The 20,087-nt window shown below is 47.1% G+C and overlaps 1 pseudogene; it reads left to right on the plus strand.

Moving 5' to 3' along the window:
- Positions 1 to 19,582, plus strand: part of LOC123067488 (probable receptor-like protein kinase At2g42960) — a 56,217-nt pseudogene extending 36,635 nt beyond the window's left edge.
- The last annotated feature ends 505 nt before the right edge of the window (positions 19,583 to 20,087 follow it).

The following is a 20,087-nucleotide window of genomic DNA, read 5'->3' on the forward strand; positions in this document are numbered from 1 at the left end:
ACATACCTCTCTAGGCCCCGCAAATGCATCAACTACACATTCACACATGTTACATCACGTACCCCATCGATCTAAAAATCCCTCTCTTCACGTTTATTTCACATACAACATTCCTTTTGAATAAAGTGTGGCCAAAAAATCATTTTAGAGTTTCTACATATATACAACATTATAAAGTTATACGGAGGAGTACAAACGCTAATTTGCATTGCATGATGCCCACAATGATATTTATTCCGCACTGTGAATTTGTATGTTTTTATACTATACAAAGTTAGTCATAATAAAGAGAAATGAAGAGCATCTCTCTCTCCATCGCAAACCCCCCTATACGCCCCTTTCACGTATGCACACAAAACTATCTCTAGGTCCTCTGAAAGTAAGCCCCTAGAAAATTCACGCATGTTTCATATTTCTCTCGCGATATATGCAATGACGATCATTGTATTTGAAGCGAAAGCACGATGCATACATTGGACTTCAGAATCCACTCATTGCGGTCACCATTTACGTTTAGTGGTTATTATACAGTCACGAGCTCACCGTACAACTCTATATTTTCTCATGACATGACTAGTTGACTAGTTAAACGCTCCACGTGGCACCTCTAGTGTTGCATCACATTATCTCACTACCATCATGCCCACCAGTCGACTTGTATCTACTCTACATCTACACTCTTACAAAATACATAAAATACACTCTTATAAAAAACAGAGTTGGTGATGATGGTGTGCCTGCCATCCTGCAATATAGGCCGTCCGATTTATATCTGACGGATAGGAAAGAAACTATGGCAATTTTGCAAAAAGGCACCCACACACCTCTCCACATTTGCAAATAAGGTCTTCCCTCATTCATACTTTTCTCTCACAAGATAAACAAGTCATACAAATGCATCTTGATGTTACGTGCAACGCACGGGCATCTTGCTAGTAAGAATGAAAACAAACGACAAAAAAAATATTTGGACGGTGGTTCGAAGTCATGACCGCGGGCACAGCGGACAAGGTGGCCTTGTATTGGTATGATGAGCCGTCTATTTTAACACACAGGAGCTGGTGTGGTGATTATACACACACGCACGCATGCACACGAACTGCATCCACACAACACTCACACAAACGCATGCACCCATGCATGCACGCACGCAACACTCACACGTACACACACAACCACGCACGCACGCAACACTCACACGCACACACACACGCATGCATGCACACACCAGTACACCACATGACCAACACACACTCTCACGCTCAAGTGCTCAACCTACACGTGCATGCGCACACATCAGGCCCTGACAGACACATACACAGCCAGGTGATTCCCGCGCACGGGTTGGAGCCTTGTCGCGTTTGCATAAATTTGTGTTTATTTGACCTTTTCCCTATGCAAACTGACAGGTGGGACGCACAAGGAACATGGTCAATTTAACTAGTCAACATGGTGCCACGCAGACTATTTGGCTGGTCAACAGAGTGCAATCCGATGCTGAACTGTGAGCAAGTGACTGTATAATCACCGCAAAATGTAAATAGTGACCGTAATCAGCTTATTCTGAAGTTCGGTGACCGTATTACGCTTTTCTCTCTGTAGGCCCTCCAAAACTACATCTCTACACATTCTCCCATGTTACATCTAACAACTATCCAATACAGCACTACTACTACACTCTAACACAATAAATCATATGTGTTTTTAGTTTTACTAGATATCATATTGTTACTTATAATTATTCAGTTTGCATACATTAAAATTGCCTTTGAAATGTATGGCCAGTATCATGTACCGCACGGGAAAAATCCCGCCCTTTCCTGTTTGATCGGGTTTGTATCGATGGATCGTGCGAAACAGCAAAACTATAGTACTATACAGTACAATTGACAGTTCACTAGGCCGTCGTGTCGTCTACTCCTCCATCGTAAGAGTGGAGCGCTCTCTTTCATAAATATTCTAGTCCCTTTCGCCGACATGTGGGACATCAACTACCGGGTCCACGTGCCATACTAGAATACAGTGTAGAGCAGCCGGGGTGAAGCACCCCAGTCATGGCGCCGGCGTAGTAATGAACAATGAGGCGTCAAATAAGAAAGCTGCACCTTTCCCGCAGTTAAGTTGGAGGGACGAAGTAATAATGCTAAAAAAGAAGTTGGAGGGACGAAGCAACCATCATTTCACTCGTTGTTGAATCCGCTTCTCCCTCATTTTCTTCAACTTAACCACGTGTTGCTTCTGTCGTTGTTCTGCCTCATGTGGGATGCGGATCGGCTTGGTAAAGCACTGGTACGTGGTACTGCATGTTAGCAAACTGCCAGGACAACGTCCTCCAAAAATAAGAAGCTTAATCCTAGACTTACAAAGGGCTACGTAGCTGCTACGTATACTTTACATCTAATCTATATATGCCCCCCTGATTTTCAGGTGGGGTGGGCCTAATCCTCGCCTTTAATCCAATCAAATAGTCCCACATCACATTAGTTCATAACTTTATGTAAACCATTATGTGTATGTAGCATTGCTCAAATAAGAAGCCTCCCCCGCCATCGCGCGGCAAAATCACCTCCTTTTTACTAATCTTGATTCTATAATTTTTTAGATCAATATAATTGAGATTTGTATAGATAGCACACAGGAGCAAAACCAAGTGGTACAGTTAAGGGCATCCACAATGTGTTGCCAAATGTGAAAATAGCTTTTGGCATCATGGGAACCATTGTGCACGGTGTTGCCAAAGCCAAAAAGATGGAACCGAAGCTCCCTGATTGATTGATTGAAGGAATAGAAAAATGCAACGTCTCTCCTCTTTCTCCCATGCTTGGACGCATGTAGTATAGTATAGAGCACATAGTCTACTCCCATGTCCCTTATATCACAAACAAAGTAGTGAGGCATCAAATCACAAAAGCACGGACGAAGCAACCATCATTTCACTCTTCGCTGACTCCGCTTCTCCATCGTCTTCTTCAAGAAACCATCTCACCGCACTAGTACTCCTAGTAGTACTAGTCCTTTGGTTCAACGGACTTCCTGGATGCAAATAAGGTGGTTGTCTCGGCTTGCAGGCGGCACTTGCGAACGACTTACCGTAGTCTCCCTCAATGGTATTCTCCATCGAATGCACTTCGCCAAACCACAAAAAAAAAGATATGGTCGACGTCACCGCAATGGGGGAGGAAGTCAAGTATAGTTACTACCTCCATTTTTTGTACACAAGGCCAGTATATCAAAATTACAATTTGCAAAGGGCCACTAACACTAATCGAGGCAAAATTGATGGGGTTAGCAACCAAGGACATTAATGTCCCCTGCATGCATGCGGGAGTGAGAAAGTTGGTTTGCATGGCGCTGCATTAATCAAGCGATGAGGAGTGAGATGGTTAGCTCTTTGGTCTTCAGAGAAAAAAACGCATTAATTGACATGTGAAACGAGGATTTGTATTGATTAAATCCCACGAAGGAAAACCCCGCCTTTCTTTTTTAACACTAGTACTCCTATTACGTACGTACTTATCCTGTTTGGGTCTAGGCCTTGCATTGCCAAACTTCGCCACACATTTTTGCCAAGCTTTCCTAAAGTTTTCAAAATGAGAAGGAGGTACACTTGTGCACGGCTGTCGCGGTCGCACCGCAACCTCACACGGTCGCTCCTGCATGCCGCGGTCGCACCACACCCTCACACAGTCGCTCCTGCACGCCGCAAACCCAACCAAGGGAATGCACCCTCACTGACACGTGCTGTCGGATGTGAACAAACCAAACTCAGCCATCCTATCGCTGACACATAATTTTCGTTCATAGAGTATGTTTATCCAGCCGCATGTTTGGGAGTATCCGTACGGCCCGTGCGGTGGTCTGTTGGGGAAGAAGAAGAGGTGAGGAAGAAGGAAAGAAGGGTTAGGAGATGTAGGATATTCATTCAACCGCCTGAAATGGTAGACTGACCCAAGTCAGGCGACTTGCATAACAAATATATGTTTTTACACAGCAAAAGATCCATAAAAACAACAACATAAATGAAAACTATCACTGCTCGCGGAAAGAGACGGCCTCGTCGTCTTTGGCTGCCGGCGTGAACCAGCCGTAGCTGCCGACGTGTGTCTCCGCACCGTGGTTGTCCTCAGCCTCCAGCTACTCGTTCAAGTGGAGCATGCGGGCGCTCTGCACAGACGAGAGCACAACCCAGTTCAAGTCGAGGACGTCCGGTTCCGCCTATAGGATGGCCTCGATGGCAGCGGCATCCGCGCGGTCCGTGTCAAGTCGAGCCTCCGCCGCCCGGTTCAAGTCCAGGACGTCCGGTTCCGCCTGCAGGAAGGCGTCGATGAGAGTGGCATCCGCATGCTCTGCGTCGAGTCGATCCTCTGCCGCCCGGTTCAAGTCCAGGACATCCGGTTCCGCCTGCAGGAGGGCCTCAATGGCAGCGGCATCCACGTGCTCCGCCTCAAGTTGAGCCTCCGCCGCCCAGTTCACATCCACGACATCCGGTTCCGCCTGCAGGAGAGCCTCGATGGCAGCGGCATGCGCGCGCTCCGTGTTGAGTTGAGCCTTTGCCTCCCGGTCCTCCTTTAGTATCGCCATGTTGAACCGCTGGTCCGCCTGCACCATGGGGGACTCGGACTCTGGCACGAAGTCGACTTCCATCGTATCATACCCATCGGGGGCCTTCTGCGCCATGACCTCCGCCATGAACATTGGATCGACTTCCTCCTTCTCGTAACTTGGCTCCAGAGAACTCGGGGATTAGCCCGCCGCAAAGCCAGCTTGGGAACGGAGGTCTGTGGCGCCGACCGTTGCCGTGATTTCTGCACGGCGCTCCGGCGTCATCATCTTGTAGTAAGTGATCTTGCGGCGCACCATGGCTTTCCGGCAAACTAGGGGACACTTGATGCGGGTTAGGGGATCGAAAGGTGGGGGAATGGGCTGGAGATTTGGTGTGGTTTTAGGGAAGTGGCTGGCGTAGGCCGAGTAGTGAAGGTTCTGGTGTGAATAGTGGTTCCAGTGACGACCGGTCAATCGGTTTTGACTGTACATCGCTCTTGTCACGTTCGCGTCGCAGCGCGGCATGATGTACCCTCCATGTTGCTCACCGAATGGAACGTGCTTCGTCTTGCGCTTTTGCTCGCTTGTGGGACCGCAGTTGACAGAAAACCGACGTCCCTCCCCCTCCCTCGCCCGCGTCATTTATTATACCACCAGTCCTCCATTTTATGCTGAGTAAATAAAAACAGAGGGAGTATACTACAGATGAGGATCCCCTAACGTGGCCAAACCCATTGAGTAACTGACATGCGGGGCCTAGCAAGCATGGGGTCCACCAGTAAGTGACCGAAAGGGAGAGTAAGGCAGGGATACCTACGTCAGAGGATCCACTTCCACTACTACTCCCTCCTTCCATTTACTATACAGGGCCTAATGCGTTTTTTGAGGCTAACTTTGACCAAATGTTACAGTAATAATATATGACATGCAACTTACACAAAGCATATGGCCAAATTCGTATGTGAAAGGAGTTTCCAATGATATAATTTTCACATCATACATCTCATGTACTATTAATCTTGTCAATTGTCAAATTGGAAACCATCTCGAGTACAAATCTAGGAGTACGTACGAATCTAACAATATTGATTAGGCGTTGTTGAATGTTCTTTTTGATCAAAGTAGAGATACTTTGACTACACATAAAACTTATACTCCCTCCATTCCTTTATGTAAGGTGTATTATTTCCGGCACGGTGACCAAGGCACATAATTATACACATGTTAGGACAAAATTAACCTTGGCAAAATCATTGATTAGTGGCAACTAAATCATTAGGCAAGGAAAACAAGAGATAAACACAATCAGGAGAGAGATACTTTCCTTTTTTTCTCTTTACAATAGAAGATGCATGCAATCAGGGAAGAGATACTCTCCTTTTTTGAAGGGGTAACGATGGAATTATGAGGAATTAGAAGAAATGAACCTTACATTGTGGAATTTTATCAAAAAAAATACACCTTATATAAAGGAATGGAGGGAGTATGTAAACTAGAAAGGATAGGAGGGAGTATATTGTATGTTCAAAAAGGAAACGAACATTGAATACCCTTTATATATGATTTGCGGATGCTATGATCTCCGGTTCAAAATTTTGAATCCGCCTTAGGTATCACGTGCCCCCACTCATTCCCTCTCGATTTCATATCGGGGTTCGGAGATCTATTGAAAGAGGACTAGGGTGGGTACATGCGAATGATACTCGGCGGAATGTTCAAATGAGGCATGCGGGAGGATGGACTCGACTGGAGGGCAACATGATCGATGGAGAAGAGGGTTAGAGAGGAATGAGAAATAAGCAAACGTCACATGATTATACTTGAACGTCTCAAACAAACAATAAGTTGTCTCGCTTGTCCTACATAGTGAAAGGCCTAATGCGCAACACGGAGCACTGACGCTCGAATATGGCCGGGAAAACAGGGAAACCGACATGTGGGGCACACCCGTCGGGATGACGTAGTGCAGACTAGTCCAATGGAGGAGCCGGCCCAAGACCTCCTCTCCATCGACAACCGTTCATGTGGGTCATTGGGGCCAGCAACGGGGCGCAGCTCCAGCACCGCCTCTGGACAGAGCGACCGCGGTGAGCGACACACTCATATCGTCGCCAGACACGATCGGTTTTAGTGTGCCGAGGATGGCGTTAGTGCTGTGGCACGACCAACAGTATGTTTGGTTTGTGCCCAAGGTTTCCCCATCAAAGCATTGGGTAGCCAAAATTTTGGTTGAGGTATTGGTTGCCCATGATTTGGCCGACATTGGCAAGAAAAATGAACTAGAGTTGGCTAGAGTTCATTGGCATGCCAAAAAATGGGAACCATCCAAACAAAGACCAATCTTTGGGTCATGACCAAAATTTTGGTAAGGTGCACTTTGGCCACAATCCAAACACAGCCCAACACCAGGCTCGTCGAGGATGCACGGGGCGCCGCGACGCGTCTGCGGAGTGCTGTAGCGCGGCCAACTGCATCCTCTGGACCTGAGACCATGCGGGGTCGTCTTGCTTTTTGCAATGACATGCGGGAATCGCATGTGAGAAAAGGGCATCTCCAACGTTGCCAAGACCGTAGCTGACTGCCCTGGCACACCAAAACCCTCGTCCCTCGCGCCGTCGCGCGGTGCATTCCCAGCCGGCGCCAGCTGCCCGCATTCATGCCGTCCGTTCGTATGTCGTCGTTAAGAGGCTCGGTGCCCGAGGAACCAACTCTAGCGAATTAATGACACACCCGGACGCTTGGCCTCACCAGAATGCGCTACTTAAAGAGGCAACGCCCAGCTAACCTCCACACCATAGCGCATCGTCCTCCTACCTGGCACCACATCCGCCATGACCACAAGTGCGAACGCTCTGCGGGATAGCTTGTCTTCGGGGATGAAGCTCGAGGTCGCCGCCCTTGCTCAAGTCGCCTCTCGCGACGCAATAGCAGCGTAGCCGGACGCGGACGCGACCGCACAAGCGGTGGCCACGCTGGCGGCTGACGACTGGAGCACCGTCAGCCACGCGTCCTACTTGCCGCCGTCCAACATCCGGCAACGCCGAGGTCGGGGACTCCTCCGAGGATGAGTAGGGCATGGGAGGCGGCAGGGCATGGTGTGGCAACTGGTCGGTCCATATCTCATGTTCTACTCTTCCTCTCCGGAGACCGCACCTTCACTTCACGGGTCTTGAACCCCGCCCCGTACATAGAGATCGTAGATGGAGGACGTCAGTCGCCGCCGTAGAATAGGTTTAGGGTCGGGTTTCTTTTATTTTTCTATCCTATAAAAGTTCGAAATGTAATGAAAATCTGCCGTGTTTGCATTAATCTCAGCCGGTGTAATGAACTTTCACAATAATATACATATTGTAGGAGTACTAGCAAGATGCCCGTGCGTTGCACGGAAGATCAAGATCTTGTGGGAGAAAAGGATGAACAAGGGAAAGCCTTATCTGCAAATGTGGAGAGGAGTGCGGGTAAATTGTCATAGTTTCATTCCTATCCGTTAGATATAGATCCGGTAGATATAGATCGGATGACAGGCACACCATCATCACCAACTCTGCTTTTTATTGAACCGAGAAAAATCTAACTTGCGAAGTAAAATAAACACATAGGGTCTATACATACACAAATTATCTTAGGCACTCCAATAGTACGTCCACTACACATTCACGCATTTCACATCTTTCTACATCTACGGGAACCTACGAAAGGGTTAACGTAAATTGCCTCTCTCTCTCCTCCCCTGATTTTCATGGTGGTGGGCCCCTCCCTCCCCCCAATCTACAATCAACAGCTCACACGTTTCACATTACGTTAATTACCTAACTGGGAGTACGTAGGTGTAGCATTACTCGTACTAAAAACCCAACTAAGCCAACCTACAAGCATATCGCGCGGGAAAAGACCCAGCCGCGCCATTTTAGTCGGGATTACAGGATTACTAGTAGTAGTATCGATGGATCGCATGAAGAAACAAAAAAAATTGACGGGGCGAAGCACCTAGTTTAAAAGGAAAAAAGGCGGTACACTTAACACAAATTACCAGGAGACAACATGGTAGGTTCCTTTTGGTGGAAATCAAACTTGGCACTTCTGGATCAATACAAAGCTATTGCTAGATGCAATGTGGGAGATGGGATCAGTGCTTATTTTTGGGATGATCTTTGGCACCAGGCTGTACTCAAACACAAATTCCACCACCTGTACTCTTTTGTGAGAAACCCACAGATGAACATACAATAGGTATTGCAGACAGAGTATCTTCAGGACCTCTTCTTTTTACCATTGACAACAGAGGCATATGAGGAGTTCATTGAAATGGAGGACATTTGCATCTCTATGAGACAATCTGAATTTCTGGAATCTCTAGATACTTGGAGTTATATCTGGGGTAAGGAAACATACTCTTCCATCAAAGCATATAAGGTATTAATAGGTCACAAGCAAACACCTCCCCATTTCAGCTAGATCTGGCAAAGCTCATGTCAGCCAAAACATAAAGTTTTCTTCTGGCAACTACTCCATGACAGAGTTAACACTAGAAACTTGCTTAGAAGGAAGAATTTTGTGCTGGAAGCATACAACTGTGCAGTGAATGATTGTCAACAGGAAGAAACACTTCATCACCTTTTCTGGGGATGCCCATTTGTACAACAATGCTGGGACTAGATTTGTCCAACTAGAACACAAAATATGTCAGTTCTGGAAGCATTCCAGGATCTAAAGGACAAACTGCAATACCCTTTTTACATGGAGATCATCATTCTAGGAGCATGGGCCATATGGATAAGCAGAAATAACAAAATATTCAAAAACATTACACCATCTTTTCAAGGTTGGAGGTTCATTTTCCTGGAGGAGCTAAAACTTTTAAGGTTCAGAATGAAGAGGAAACATTTGAATCATTTCAACCAATGGCTGGAAGACTTGCTGTAATTTTCTTTTTTTGCTTACTCATAGATTTTTCCTTTTCTTTTTCTTTTTCTTTTTATTTCCTTTATTAGACTTTTATTTTTTCTTAGTCTTTTATTTTTTGTTTTTTCTGTGGGCTTACCTCAAGCCTACAAGACTACTTGTTTACTTGTTCATTAATATAAAAATTGCAGTGGGGTTTTACCCTACTGTTCATAGTCAAAAAAAGGCGGTACACTCACAGCACTCCTGTCGCGGTCGCATTGCACCACACACACGTTCGGTCCTGCACACGGCTCACACAAACGGAACGCGCTTCGGCTTGCCTCTTCACTGACAGGTGGGACAGCACTTGGAGAAACCGACCATGCGCCAAACTTCCCCCGCCCTCCGTGCGAAAATCCTCCCCCCCCCCCCGCCACACAAAAATTCCCCCCAAATCCGATTCAACCGCCCTTCGGCCAACTAGCCAATAATATTCCCCAAAACCCCCTCCCACCCCATCCCCCTCCACTCCATTCACTCCACCAAAGCCGCCCTCCCCGCCGCGCCGATACATCGGCGCCGCGGTTCGTCGAGGGGATGCACGGCGATCCTCTCGCTCCCACAGTACGCTCTCGTAGACTGTCGTCCTCTAGCCGTGCCGCCACCTCTGGCTACGTTCTTGTGGAGGCGCACGGAGGTCAGCGCTGCCACCGCTGGCGATGTTCGTGTGGAGAAGCACGACGGTCAGCTTCTCCCACGGTACGCGCATTCTAGACTAAGGCCCCGTTCATGTCGGTGTTGCGCTGAATGTTAGCTGATAGACCCTGTTAATCTCACTGTTTGCCGAAGTAGTTTACTGTCAATATGCTCTGCTTAAGAAGCTTCCTTGCCCTGTTCTGCACTCAATCTGCTTAGCTGAGATGGCATGCCAAGGCCGATTAGTTGCTAAAATATCCTGCCATATATTTATTGTGATGTAGATGGCTCTGGTCTAGTAGCCAATCTGTTAGGTGAAATAGCTCTACACTGTTTTATACTCGATCTTTTTTGCTGCGATGGCCTTTGATAGTTTGATGGCTGTGTGCTCAGCCTCATTGACTGCTGAAACAGCCTGCCATAATTTAGCACTCAAATCTGTTTGCTGAAATAGCTTTACATATATTTCGTTATTTAGATCTGCTCGTCCAAATATCTTGCCATAGCTTTAGACATCGACCTAGGTATTTTTTTTCTGGACTTCATAAAAAAGCATATATGTTTTTCCTGTAATATCTAGTAGAAGAACTAATTTGTATGTCTAACAGATGGACAGGACTTGGATAACTTCTGCTCGAAGATTCTCCGCTGCATATGTAGAGGGGGTTGAAAACTTCATGAACTTTATTAGAGCTGAGTACGGTGGTCCGAAATCAGATGTGCTCTACCCGTGTAGCACTTGTATGAATTCAGTTACAAGACCCCAGTCAACTGTGCAAAATCATCTACACTTGTATGGGATGTCGGTCACATATACTAGGTGGGTTCATCATGGTGAAGCTGTGAACGTCAATGTTATTGACTACGTGGAAGCAGCAGATCACCATCTTGATCTGCCTGATGCTCAGGTGGAAGAGGAGGAGGAGGTGGTGGTGGCGGAGCCAGTGAGTTTGACCAACATTGAAACAATGCTACGAAATTCTCGTGCATTCCGTGAACTTTCACCTGCAGAAGAAAAATGGTGGGACCGCATGTTGGAACAATGCAACGTTGCTGTCACCCCAGGAAATAAGCCGTCGGACTTCTCAGCTATGGTCACCTTTCTTCAGGTGAAGACATCTGAGCGGATGACCAACAAATCATTCGATGCGATGTTGGCTGCTTTCCGCAAATCTTTCCCAGATGCATCTGAGCTGCCACACACCTATAGTAAAATGAAGATTTTCCTTCGTGCAGTTGGAATTGGATATGATATGATCCATGTTTGTAAGAATAATTGTGTTCCGTTCCGGAAGGATTATGCCAACTTAAGTGAATACCCGAAATGCAAATCATCAAGATGGAAAGATGGCGATGCTATGAAGGGATTCCTCATAATGTTCTGAGACATTTTCCAATTACACCAAGATTGCAGAGGTTGTTTCATGATGCTGAAACAAGAGAGGATGTACTGTGGCATTCTAGGAACTAGGAGTATAGAGATCATAATGTAATGAGCCATCCATCTCATGGTAGTGAGAGGAAAAACTTCAATGATAAACACAAAGAGTTTGCTGCTCGCCCGAGAAACATTTGACTTGGCTTAGCTTCAGATGGATTTAACCCATTTGGCCACCAGAGCGCCACATATAGCATGTGGCCAGTGCTTGTTATCCCTTACAAGATGCCTCCAAATGTCTGCACCAAAGAATCAAACTACATGATGGCCTTGCTCATCCCAGGTTCAAAAACTCCTGGAAAGGATGTTGATTTGCTCATGGAGCCCCTTGTGGAGGAATTTCAACAGCTATGGAAGGGTGTTCTCACTCGAGACCTATATAGCAGCCCACCAGCTGATTTCTTTCTGCGTGCTGTTATAATTTGGTGCATCCATGATTATCCGGCTTTGGGCACTATGTCAGGGCGAATGGCAGATGGTTACAATGCATGTGTTTGCTGTGACAGGAATCCGCTATCATACGCAATACTTAGCAAGATCTGTTACATTGGACACCGCCGTTTCCTTGCCAAGGACAAGCCGCATCCTAGAAAATACCAAATACATGTGTTCAATGCAAAGCATCAAAACTGTGATGCGCCAAAGAGGCTCACCACCAATGAATTGCAAGTGGAATTAGAGAAGTCAGGCATATTACACTAGGAAACCATCCTGGTAATGGTAGCGGGAAAAGGAAGCGTGGCAGGGCAAAAGAGAGATTATTGTTTACCCGCAGGTCCACTTTGTGGGACTTGGAGTATTGGAAAGATTTGGATCTGTGGCATAATCTTGATGTGATGCACATCGAGAAAAATATATGTGACATCATTATCGGCACACTTCTTAATATTGAAGGCAAGACGAAAGATACCTTAAAATCTAGGATTGATTTGACACACCTGGGTATCAGAAAGGATTTGCAGGTGCAAGATGAAAGTAAACCATGGGATATGGCACTAGCTGTGTACGTCTTGGACAAGGTAAAAAGAAAAGAATTCTGCGAGGTCCTGTCATGTGTGAGATTCCCACATGGATTTGCTTCCAACCCTGAAAGGAGAGTCGGTGTAGATGGAAACAAGGTACAAGGGTTGAAAACTCATGACTGCCACGTCCTACTTCAAAGGGTTTTACATGTTATCCTTAGAGGATTGGGCCGCCTTGACTTATACAGAGCAGTTGCAGAGTTGGGACAATTCTTTAGGGACCTCTGCAGTAGAAATATCAGGATAGATGCTTTGGAGCATCTTAGAAACAAGATACCAACTATCCTATGCGACCTTGAGAAGATATATCCTCCAGCCTTCTTTGATGTGATGGTGCATTTGGCTGTTCATCTACCTGATGAGGCACTACTTAGAGGTCCAGTACAGTATGGCTGGATGTACCCTATTGAAAGGCGGCTAGGCACTTTCAAGGGCTATGTTAGGAACAGAGCTAGACCCGAGGGTTCAATTGCAGAGGCCTACATTGCTACAGAAGCGTTGACATTCTGCTCAAAATACATTGAAATAGCTGATCATCTTAGCAAAGAGGTGGGTGAAGACAATCCCGGGCTCAATGTTTTCGATTACTTTGTTCGAGTTACAGGGAAGAGTCGACAATAGGACAAACCTAAAGATTTGGAAAAAATGGTTTGGTATGTATTGAATAACTGTCCTGAGATACTACCTTATATCAAGTAAGTGCAATACTGCAGCTTATACATCGTAATCTACTAAACTTGCAGCACATTCTTATATATTTAGATGTTTGACGCGATCACTATGTTGTGCAGCATCTACAAAGAGGAATTACTGCCGCAAAATCCAAGAAACATTGAAAAACTGGTTATGGCAGGATTTGCGAAATGGTTCAAGAACCATGCAAGCTTCTGAAGTGCACTGACAGTTTTTTTAATATATTGAGTACATAAGATGATCATCTTGTCTATTTTCTAACCATAGGTTAAGAAGATGCGGGAGGATGGGCAGGCAGTTGATGATGCCCTTTACTCACTAGCAATGATTCCTCATACTCGGGTAAGACATTATGAATCTTGTGTTGTTGGAGATGTGCGCTACAACACCCTTGCACTAGATGAAGGCAGGAAGACACAAAATAGTGCCATCATGAGCACGAATACGTATGACAAAGAGATAACTGAAATGTATGCTAACATGACAGACATTGTTCAGTTGCAATATATCTCCAGTTTTGAGGATCATTGGTGTGTGGTTCTGTTGTGCTGTCATTGGTATAGCCTGTTTTCTAGGATCGCAAAACCCAGAGCTGATGATTATTTCAAATCCATCAATGTCAAGGTAGCATACCAGACCAACGAGCCTTTTATTTTAGCAAACCAAGCAACACAGATATTTTTCTTGGAAGACACATTTGCATGTAGCGATGACTGGAGAGTATTGCAAAGGTTTGAGCAGAGGAATTCATTTAATGAAGTTGCACAACAAGATGATGCTTACACTGCTCCTGATGTACAAGATAACACAGATGTTCCTAATATCTTTGAGAACCATCACGTCAATGACGCCGGTGAAAAGATTGCCTGTCGTGCTGTGGACATACAAGAGTTGATCAAGAAGAAGCCAACGTTCAAGGACGTTGAGGACGAAGAAGAAGATGACACCGTGGGGAATTACGATTCATACTGATACACATGGCGAAGATGTTGACGCTGCTGCTGCGGATGATGATTACATTGCTTTTGTCATATTTGCCTGTCAGAAGACGTTTCTAATCTACTATGTGAAATTGTGTTTGCTATGACAACTGAAACCCGATGAACATGTTGTTTAGTATTTTGTTGTGAGAACATCACTTGTTATGTATGCTGATTTGTGTTTGGTGATTGTATGACAACTAAAACATGATGACATTGTTGTTTAGTTGTACTCATATTTGGCTGTGAAACTTGAATTTGATGACATAGTTTGTTGTTGGACTGCAATTTGCTCGACGTCTTCAAATGAGAACAAAGCTGACCCGACAGGGCCTCCGCTATTTATTTATTTATGATGAAAAGGGGATACCCCCTGATTTCCGTTAAAAGAAATCATTAGATGTTCACAACACTACACCCAGCCTGCTACACAGGTTTCATTCATTACTAGTTTCAGCAAAGTGCTCATGTCGTAGCCACTGAATACATCACGAGTGCTACATACACTGCAAATAAAGAGACAATCATCCTACAAAGCACATCAATTTTTTCCATTATCTTCACAAGCTCTTTCATCTCCTCATTGCTGTCAAGGCCGTTCAGCAGCTGTTGCTTGGCCATGATCAGAGGAATTGCATCTTTAACCTGCTGGGCCTACTTGCTTTTCTATGCCCTGCTGGGCCGGAAATCTTTCAAGACGAGGAGGGATGCATTTTGTCCAGAAAATGGGCTATAAGTAATAATAAATGGGCTGTAAAATGAAAAAATACAGGAAACAGGCAATTAGTTCCAAAATACTATTTTCTTTCGGATTTTGATATTTTAAATTTCATTGTTTTTGTGCGGGTAAAATTTCATTGAATTTAAATTAAGGTATATTTAGATTTAAAATTAATTTGAATCTGGCTAGAAATTTCGGGTTGTATGCTGTTTGGGACAGATTTGGAGGTTGACTTGTGGGTCTACTAGGTTGACGTGTACTTTGGCTTTGTCAACTTAGTCCACAAACGATTCTAGCAGCAGTGACCGTTGGATGTTAATCCAACGGCCATGCTGCTTCTTCAATATCTGATCTTCTTGCTCCAGCCACCCAAACCAGCTCCGGTGGGACCGCCTGCTCCACCTCCCTTGACCGACTGTGCTGCCGCACAGGCTGCACCGCCCCACCCTACTTCATTGCTGGCTAGACCATTCCTCTACTCACCCACACCTCCTGTTATTTTCCGGCGACGGCAGCCGGACCAGTAAACCCTCGTACTCCCCACCGCGCGGGCAACATTGCCGAGTCTTCCCCGGCTCCATGTCGTTCCCTTCCTAGGCCTCGCCATCGTCCACCGCCTTGGTGCTCTCTGCGCGGCCTGGTCAACGTGGTCAACGAACGAAATCCATCGGCCATGGACTGTGCGTGGAGAGGCTGACAGCTGGGTCCATGGCCGCACACAAGGAAATGCCTCCTTATAACGCGCAAAATAATGATTCCTCCACCTGACAGCTGGGACCCACCGGAAGGGCCTCTGTATTCGCGAAAAAAACGTTCCCCCACTGACATGTCGGACCCACCAGCTATATCTTCGCACGCAAGGAAGTGCCTCCTTATTACGCACAAAAAAATGAATACCCCCCTGCTAGTTGGGACCCACCATAGTGGGAGGATGACTTGTGGGCCAACTAAGTTGACGGGGACGGAGGGCTTTGTCAACTTATTGAATATGAACGATTCTAGCTCCAGTGACCGTACGATGTCCATCCAGCGGCCGTAGTGCTTCTTCAACCTCTGGCCTTCTTGCTCCAGCCGCCCAAAGCAGCGCCGGTCGTGCCGCATGCTCCTGCCTCCCATGGCCGGCTGTGCTACCACGGAGGCCTCAACGCCCCCTACTATTCCCACCGCTGGCTAGGCCCTGCGACGACGGCAGCCTCACACCGCAGTCGAACCAGTGAACCCTCATACTCCTCTCTGCGTGGGCTTCCACTGCCGCGTCTTCCCCGGCTCCGCGTCGTCCCCTTCCTAGGCCTCACCGTCATCCACTGTCGTGGTGCTCTCGGCGCGGCCTAGTCAACATGGTCAAGGAACAACTTCCATCGGACATGGACTGTACGTGGAGAGGCTGACAGCTGGGTCCACGGTCACAGCAAGGAAATGCCTCCTTATTACGCGGAAAATAATGATTCCTCCACCTGACAGCTGGGACCCACCGGATGGGCCACTGTATTTCGTGAAAAAAACATTTCCCCCTGCCTGCTGGGACCCACCAGCTACATCTTCGCACGCAAGGAAGTGCGTCCGGGCAAAAAAATTGATTCGCCCTCCTGACTACTGGGACCCACCAGCTACATCTTCGCACGCAAGGAAGTGTGTTCGGGCAAAAAATGATTCGCCCCCCCCCCCGACTTCTGGGACCCACCGGCTACATCTTCGAATGCAAGGAAGTGCGTCCGGGCAAAAAAATGATTCGCCCCCTGACTGCTGGGACCCACCAGCTACATCTTCGCATGCAAGGAAGTGCATCCGGGCAAAAAACAATTCGCCCCCTGACTGCAGGGACCCACCAGGTACATCTTCACACGCAAGGAAGTGCGTGACAGTCGGGACCCACCTGGTCGAAGTGTATGTAGTGTTGTCATTCTGGTGACGAACATGTATGTACATATATACTGGTTGATGTAGAGGCGCGCACGTGTCGATGTAGAGGCGCGCACGTGTCGTAGTAGAGGCGCGCACGTAGCATGTACACGTACATACAGCGCCCAGTGTGCAAGAAAGAAAATACGGCCACGTATGTGTACATACGGGCGGGGTCTTGAACGCCTACTCGCGCATACGTACGGCCAGGGCTCGTGTACATGGATGGGTCGGAACGGAGAAACAGCATCGTCGTCGTGTTCATGGGGAGGCAACAGAATGCTCGTGTTCATGGGGAGGCAACAGAATGTGTCGTGTTCATCGGGAGGCAACAAAACGCGTGGGAGCCAACCGGCTGGGTTGGAACGGAATGCGTGGTCGTGTTCAGGGAGGGCTTGGATGGAACAGGCGATGGAAACGAGGCCTGGCGTACCGTAGAATGGAAGAAACGGACCTCCTACATTCGGAACAGGGTCCTGTTGATTGGGACGGGTCTGGCGTACCATAAAACGGAGGAAACGGACCTATTACGGTCGAAACGGGGGTCGTGTTGATCGGGAGGGGTGTGGCATACGGCAAAACGGACGAAACGGACCTCCTACGGTCGAAACGGGGGTCTTGTTGATCGGGAGGGGTGTGGCGTACCGCAAAACGGACGAAATGGACTTGTGTTGGAGCGCTACAGTCGAAACAGGGGTCCTGTTCATCGGGAGGGGTGTGGCGTACCGCAAAACAGGACTCCACAGGATACTGTTCATCTCCACCTTCGACCTCCTCCAGCCACCACGGGCTACCGTCGACCTCCTCCAGCCTCCACAGGCTCCTGTTCATCCAGCCTCCACCGCGCGCTACTCCATCGGCTACTGTTCAACCACCCCTCCACGGGCACCCCCCCATCGTCTACTGTTCATCCAGCCCTCCACAGCACGGGGTCATGTTCATCCAGAGGCAACGCCAATGCTCATTGTTCATCCACCCCCCCCCCCCCGCAACGCTCACTGTTCATCCCAAAGGCAACATCGATCGGCTTAGTTAGCAGTAGTAGCGAAGGAATCGCTCGATCAGGTTCAGTTAATACCCATCGATCGATCGCTCGGCTTTAGTAACGCATAGCCTGCAGTGCAATCGCTCGGGTTCAGTTAGAGCCCAACGCCTCGCTCGGGTTCAGTTAGAGCCAATGCCTCACACACACACACGTATGTGTATGAGAGAAACGCGCATCGCTCGGCCCCTGACCTCCCACCGTAACCGGGAACTCCTCGAAATTTTCCTCTCCCTCGCTTCTACCACGGTTTTTTCCATAATGGACAGCCCAAAGAATGTCATGCAGCTGCGCCTCCGGCCCGCCCAGGACAAAAAGCCCATTTTCTATCATGATTTTTTGTCATAGAAGTAGGAGCCCACCACATCTATTATGATACCAGGTTTTGTCACAATTATTGTCATAGAAGTGTCATATGTATGACAGAAAAAAATTCGTTCGGCCCAAAATGTCACGGATGTGTCTTTTTTTTTGTAGTGACGAGAGAGAGCGAGAGAGGGAGAGAGAGAGAGATAGGGATTAAACACATAGCTACTGGTACAAACCCTCAGCGCCGAGGGTGGACTACTCCCTCCTCATCATGGTGGCCGCCGGGATGATGAAGATGGCCATCGGTGATGATCTCCCCCTCCGGCAGGGTGCCGGAACAGGGTCTAGATTGGTTTTTCGTGGCTATAGAGGCTTGCAAGAATATTAGGGAATTTATATGGCGAAGAGGCGGTGCGGGAGGCCACCGAGGTGGGCACGACCCACCAGGGCGCGCCTGGGCCCCCAGGCACGCCCAGGTGGGTTGTGCCCCCCTCGGGGCACCCCTCTGGTACTTTGGCCCATCCTGGGTGTTCTGGTGTGTAAAAATTCTCCAGAAAGTCTCGTGGCGTTTGGACTCCGTTTGATATTGATTTCCTGCGAAGTAAAAAACAAGCAAAAAACAGCAACTGGCTTTAGGCACTATGTCAATTGGTTAGTCCCAAAAAATGATATAAAGTTGCTATAAAATGATTGTAAAACATCCAAGAATGACAATATAACAGTATGGAACAATCAAACAGTATAGATACGTTGGAGACTTATCAATAATCCATATTATCATTTACCATTTTACACCCATGTTAACTAGACTTTGCTCATTTATGCATAAATAGAAAACTTGGTCATTAAGATCCTTTGTAAATTTCTAGGCATGTGCTAGGGGCGCACTCGCATGCATTGTGTGCATGTGTTGCAGTGTGCACGCTTGTGCGTCTACGTTGTGGTGAAAAGGACATAACTTGACCACTTGTAGGATAAAATACCATTGACCACATTGAATTATAAAGATACATTGCTCATAAGTACCTTTCATGTGACACTTAGTGTCTTGCATTGTCTCTTAAGTGAAATCATAGGGCCATTCCTTGTGCTTTTCCAACTCAACGCATGATTTTGTCGCATTTGCAGGTAAATCTGGTTGACTGGTTAAAAATGATGGTTGCTAGCAGACGTTCAGAAGAGGTGGTGGATCCCACCATAGAGACACGACCTTCGACAAGAGTTCTCAAATGTGCACTTCTAACAACTTTGAGGTGTGTGGATCCGGATTCAGAAAAGAGGTCGAAGACTGGTCAAGTTGTGCGGATGCTGGAGTCAGATGACCCAATTCCTCGTGTGGTACGTAATATTTTTTGAAAGATAAAAAAAGCAACTTCATCCTTGTTTATGTCATGCATGTATTCTTAATTACTTTTAATTGATTTTTTGAAACATTTCATGTGAATGTGTGGTGGGATGGAACTCACATATGGGTCACCTCGAGTACTTGCCTATGATGAAGTAGTGCAAGAGCAGCTGCGGCATGACGATGCCACAGTCCTCGAGGAAGATCGTCTCCGGGCAGCTGTACGCCTTGAGGAAGCCGACCTTGTCTTTCGTCTCATTCAGTCCGCCAAGGGTGCATACGAGTTGACGCCGAGGTGGGAAGGCCCTTACCGGGTAGTACGTGCCACCAGACCTGGCGCAGTCCGTCTGGAGACCGAAGATGGCATCCCAATGCAAAACTCATGGAATATTGAGCATCTTTGCAAGTTCTACCCATAAGGTGCGGTTGCCGACCTATTTTTTCCAAGCATAGTCCCCTGGACTTGTAACCCTTTGTACAAAGCCATGTGCAGGCCCTGTGTATAATTGAATAAAA

The sequence above is a fragment of the Triticum aestivum genome, chromosome 3B (genome assembly GCF_018294505.1).
Source record: "Triticum aestivum cultivar Chinese Spring chromosome 3B, IWGSC CS RefSeq v2.1, whole genome shotgun sequence".
NCBI classification, from domain to species: Eukaryota; Viridiplantae; Streptophyta; class Magnoliopsida; order Poales; family Poaceae; genus Triticum; species Triticum aestivum.